At 36.7% G+C, this 5,709-nt stretch overlaps 1 long non-coding RNA gene across 1 annotated transcript in view; it reads right to left on the bottom strand.

Annotated features, from left to right (window-relative positions):
• Window positions 1-1,767: 1,767 nt before the first annotated feature.
• Window positions 1,768-5,709, bottom strand: part of LOC117182310 — a 6,720-nt gene continuing 2,778 nt past the window's right edge. Inside the window, exon 3 of the long non-coding RNA XR_004468296.1 lies at window positions 1,768-1,836. This is a non-coding gene — a long non-coding RNA (uncharacterized LOC117182310). The remainder of the gene's footprint in view (window positions 1,837-5,709) is intronic.

Raw genomic sequence — 5,709 nt, 5'->3', positions numbered from 1 at the left:
TATAGAGCTCCAAGGAGATTATGTTGAAAAATATAAAAAAATTTACCCAAAAAAAATTGTTTTTATACTTCATTCTAAGGACTTATTGAACTACCCTCGTATCAGACTGCCTAGTAAGTTATAGTCTAAAACAGCTCCATGGTAACCAGATGCACTTTTTGCTTTCAGAACTTCGGAATTGTATAAAAACATCCAGAGCTTTCATAAGAATCAATGAGGGGTTACCCCCATTTTGCTGCTAGGTATACCCGAAGTTACCACAATCGCTAGTTCTGATGATTAATTATAAAAAAACTAAAATGAATTTTGTGTTTCTTTCACAAGCTATAGACGAGGATTTTTTCAGAGAATTTAAGAAAGTGAAAAAGTGCACCTTGAAAATTTTCCGGGTTATCCCGTTTTGAACGCCAGCCATTCACTTAGTGTTTCGATTCTTTTCTTCTTAAGGGGAATATATATATATATATATTCGAATTTCATTTTTTTTCATCCGCATAACCTTTTTTCTTCGCATGAGAGATTCAAAGAATTAAATTGTTTTTTTTTATTATAATTTTTTTCTCCTTAAATTGTTTTTTAGTTTGTTTAAATAAAAATATTTAACCTTTTCCTTATTTTTTCCGATAATTATGTTCTTAAATACCCCACTCAGTCCCCCTTCGGTTCCTTCTCAAAAAAATAAAAAAAAAACAGTAAGATCAACTTTTAAATTGTTGAAATTCGGATTGTACGTTAAAATTTCGATTAGAAACTCACGGAGTAATCACAATACTTTTTTTTTGCAGCGTTAAAAATTTGTAAAAATTTCATTGATTTTTGCTGAAGGTGACTTCAAGCGCATCCATAATAGCTCAAGTAGTATGTTGCCCGCGAAGTTTAAAAATCAAATTCTCTCTCACTTGCATTGCAGCGTTGTTGTTTGAGGCTTCCACTGCGTGGCGCTAACATCTAGACCAAAAAATTGCTGGTTTTTTGAGTTTTTTAAGAAGGAACCGAAGAGGGACTCAGTGGGGACTTTAAGGGTACTTTGTAGAGGCACTTTTCTCACGAACCATTTGCCGTATTTCTACTCTTAAACAACTTTTAAATAAGGGGAAAGGTGTGACGGAATCTTCTTGACCAAAAACAGAATTTAAATTTAACAGATTCACTTGCAGATTCTTATTATTTGAATGAAACTAAGAATAATCTAAAATATAAGTTTAGCACTTAACTGAAATATTAATTATTATTGAAGTAAATAGTTTCCAACTATTGAGTAAAATCCTAAACTGTAGAGAACAATTGCATATATGAAGTAGTACAGGAGGAATTATAGATAGAGAAAGTTGAACCATTTTGATCGAGATGCCATTAATACCGATTCCCTCGAACGCTCAATAAAGAAACGTTCAATAAAGTAATTTACCCGGTAGTTTTGATCAAAGGTTTGACCCGGAGAGGGAATAATTCCAAGCCGCTGAAGGACCTTCCAGATATTTTCATCCTTATTCTTGCTAAAAATTGCATTATAGTTATATTTATTTTTAGGCTCCCTTATCTTAGTTTAAACCAGATTCCTCAGGGCACGGAATTCCTTCCATCGTGCCTGGTCTTTAGTTCTCCTAGCTTCAGATTACTTTCTCATCCGCGGATAAGTTTTTTCATAACACGTTTAAACAAACTATTATTATTATTATTAAATAGTACATTATCGTAACATAAGGAACGAGATGAAGTAACTTAAAATATAAATAATATCCTTATATATACATACCTGAAGAATGCGACCAAATGGTTTTAAATAAAAAGAAGAAAGACAATAACAGTAATGCTCTTGCTCATTTTCATCCTGCCCTAAAACGGAAAAATATAGTTTAGCGACATTTTTCGAAAATGGGTTTTTTCATCAGTGGAATCGTCAGAGTAAGCTGCGTCTGACTATCATGGTTAACTTTATAATTTTTAGTAATTTATAATTAAAAAATTAATGTTTAAAATTCCAAATATTGAGCAAATTGACCGAAAACAACATAAAAATGTATGAAAAGTACTTTGCGATGTCTGAAATTTGTAAGAGAAAGCGAATACGTCACGAAGTACAAGGGAAGAATATAAGTGAAGTACATTGCGAATCTGTTATCTGACAAAAATGGTCAAGCACGCTGCTTCCCGAGACAAATTCCTAATATTCGGCAAGTCCTCCCCGCATGCTCTATCACGAAAACTAGAGTTCTGCGCGAGGTTGGAGAGACCTTTTCAATCCTCGTTTTTCCTTGAAAATTGCAAATTCGGAAATAAGTAGGCTTCTGCGAGCATTAAAGAGGCTTTCGCGATATCCTAAAACTCCCTCCGTGCTATGTCAAACCGAGTTCGCGCCGATGATTTTAGAGTATTGAGCGAGCACGTAGCGAGGTTTCAAAAAAATATTCAATGTTTGACAAGTGCTCGCTAAAGCCTCTTTAATGTTCGCGGAAGCCTACTTATTTCTGAATTCGCAATTTTCGAGCATTTTCCAGGAAAAACGAGGACTGAAAAGCTCTCTCCAACCTCGCGCAGAACTCTATTTTTCGTAACAGACCATGCAGGGAGGACTTGCCGAGTATTAGGATGTTGCCCCAGGCTGGTACAAAATCAAAACTCTGCATGTGCCATCATGTGCTATACGTTAAGTCTCAAGTTGTAAATGTGTAGAGTTAAACAAAGATGTCCAAGCGAAGAAATGCGCAAGCGACATCGGTTGAATTCGATGCCATACATGGTGTTTGAGGATTCCTCTTGTTGTATCGAGGGCCGAACGCTCGATAAAATTACAGCACAACACTGTTCAAGCGATTTCGCATACTTCTTAGCTGGGATTTATTATTATTATTATTATTATTATTATTATTAATATTACACCATTAAGCCATTTCCCTTTCGGGGTAGGAGTGACTCACACGGTAGGGGAAAGGTGTAGTGTGTGGAAGGGATAGAGATTTTTCAGAATGATCCAGAATTCTCGTGCTATTTAAGTAAATAACACGTTTGTTCCGCAACACTGCTCCGGCCCAGGTTGCTGATCAATCTCTCTAGCAATCACTCCAAGCGAAGAATTTCACGAAGTCGTTAAAGGTTCCCCATTTGGGTCCATTAGTGGCCAAGGTCTTTTGTTTCAGGCGTCATTCACTCTGACACTCTTTTTATTAACTATTTGCCGCCATACTTTCCTGTCCTGGCATACTTTACTAGCTTCTTTTATGCCCATGCATTTTTTCATGCAGACTCTCGTGTTTCTGTGACTTCTTATGTCTCTTCTAACGAGGGTCTCATTCACACATTCTAACCATTCTTTCCGCGGTCTACCTCTGGGCACGCTGCCGTTTACTTTACCTTGATACACTTGTTGCGTTAGTCGTTCATTTGGCATTCTCTCAACATGTCCGAACCATCTTAACCGATTTCTTTCCCATGTGTCTACTAGTGTCTCTTCTGCATCACATTCTTTTAGAATTATCTCGTTACTTAGTTTGTCCATCAGGGTTTTCCCGCACATTATGCGCATGAATCTCATGTCAATTGCGTTAATTTTACTCTTATCTTTTTCTTGATAAGTCCATGTCTCGCTACCGTATAGTACAGTCGGTACAAATATAGAATTATGTATTGCCATTTTAGCTTTATTTGATATATTTTTACTTCTGATAAGGAGACCTGCTCTACCAATAACCTTCTTACCTTCGTTTATGCGTCTATCTAATTTCTCATCTATCTTCCAGTCCCTAGTAAATAAACTACCAAGGTATGCGAAATTATCAACTTGTTCAATTCTCTCATCATTTAATAAAATATTGCATAGTGTTTTCTCACTCTTTCCTTTAAACACCATAGTCTTTGTTTTATTTGCGTTAATTTTGAGGCCCATGCTCTTCATGCTTGGATCTAGTTTATTCAACATTCTTTGTAAGTCTTCGATAGACTCAGCCATAAAAACCTTATTATCTGCGTACGCTAATCCACGTACCCTTGCTGTTTTGAGATCCACACCCTCTTCGTCGAAGAGAGCCATTCCTAAACACTTGTCCATAAAGAATATAAATAACCATGAAGACATAACGCATCCTTGTCTAACTCCATGAATAATATCGGAACAGTCACTCAATTTCCCATTCACTCTTACACTCAAAGTTTACTTCTATCTACCTTGTCAAAAGCTTTTTTTAGGTCAACAAATGCAACAGAAAACTTTTTTTCCTACTCTCAAACTTTTTTCTGTTATTTGCCTTAAGCTAAATATTTGATCCGTACATGACCTGCTTGACATAAACCCACTTTGGACTTCCCAAATCTATGCTCCTGTTATTTTCATTACCCTACGAATAAGTATTTTTGAATATATTTTACTTACGGTGCTTAATAAGCTAATCCCTCTGTAATTATTGCACTCGCTTTTATCTCCCTTTCTCTTTTGTATTGGTACGATAATCGTTTTTTTTCCAATCGTCTGGGACGTCTTCGATCTCGAAACATAAATTTATCAATTCACGCAGTCTATGTGGTATGCACGCGCCACCGTGTTTAAGCATTTCAGCGTTAATACCGTCTACCCCGGCTACTATTTCTCATGTTGACAAATTCTGTACTTTTGCTTCCTTTCATTTTTTTATAAAGTAGTTTCCTGCTTCCTTCAAAGTCGTTTTGTATTTTCATCTCTTCTTCTGCTCTAATTGTATCTTTACTTTCTTTAACTAATCGTTTGAGTATCCTGTTTTCGCGTCTATAATCATTTCTACGTCTATTTCTTTCCTCATTGCTAAGACCTGCGATGTACAAAGTTCTCTTGTACGCTTCTCTCTTTGCTTTTTGGGCAGCCTGAATTTCATCATTCCACTACGCATCACCAGAAACTCTTCCTAAAACTGCGGTACCACACACTTCGATCGTACATCTAATAAGGATATCCTGTAAAATTGTCCAGGCGCCCTCTATATCTTCGTTTTTATACGATCCTCCCATGTTGCCCTATCTATGCTTTCAATTATCTTATTTTGGAAATCCATTCGCACATCCGATTTCTGTAGGTTCTCAATTTTGATTCGCGTTTGTTTTGCTTTCTTGGTTTTCTTTTTTCTCCATCCCCGACCAAAGTTAATTTTTGAGATCAGAAGGTAATGATCAGTATTGCATTCAGGACCACTCATGACTCTTGTATCTTTGTCTAACTCTCTTAGTCTTTCATCCGCAACAACAAAGTCAATTATACTGCGGCTATTTCCTTTAGACCAGGTGTACATGTGGATCATTTTATGCCTGAACCAAGTATTTGTATTAAACAGACCCCTTTCTAAGCATAGACCAACTAGTTTATCTCCGTTATAGTTTGTGCTTGGATCCCCAAAATTACCTAATACTCTTTCTGTATCCTGATTTTGGATGCCCACCCAACCGTTCATGTCACCTAGTAGAATTATTCTTTCCCCATGTTCGCAAATGTTTATTGTGTCATTTAAAGTGTCCCAGAAGGCTTCTTTTACTTCTCTAGGATTAGTATCAACCGGCGCGTAGCAAGCTATGATAAATAGTCTTCTGATTCCCACTTACATTCTAGCCCGCAGCAGTCTGGGTGATACGAAACCATGGTCTCCGAGATATCTACTATCTAGCGAAACCACTGAATAGAAAAATTGCTCGCAAGCTTCATAAGGCTACGCGAGTGAACGCCCTCAATATGAAGCCAGATCGAGCCAAGAA

Source organism: Belonocnema kinseyi, chromosome 10 (assembly GCF_010883055.1).
Source record: "Belonocnema kinseyi isolate 2016_QV_RU_SX_M_011 chromosome 10, B_treatae_v1, whole genome shotgun sequence".
NCBI lineage: Eukaryota > Metazoa > Arthropoda > Insecta > Hymenoptera > Cynipidae > Belonocnema > Belonocnema kinseyi.
Note: the sequence above shows the minus strand (reverse complement) of the source record. Positions and strands in the feature narration are given on the sequence as shown.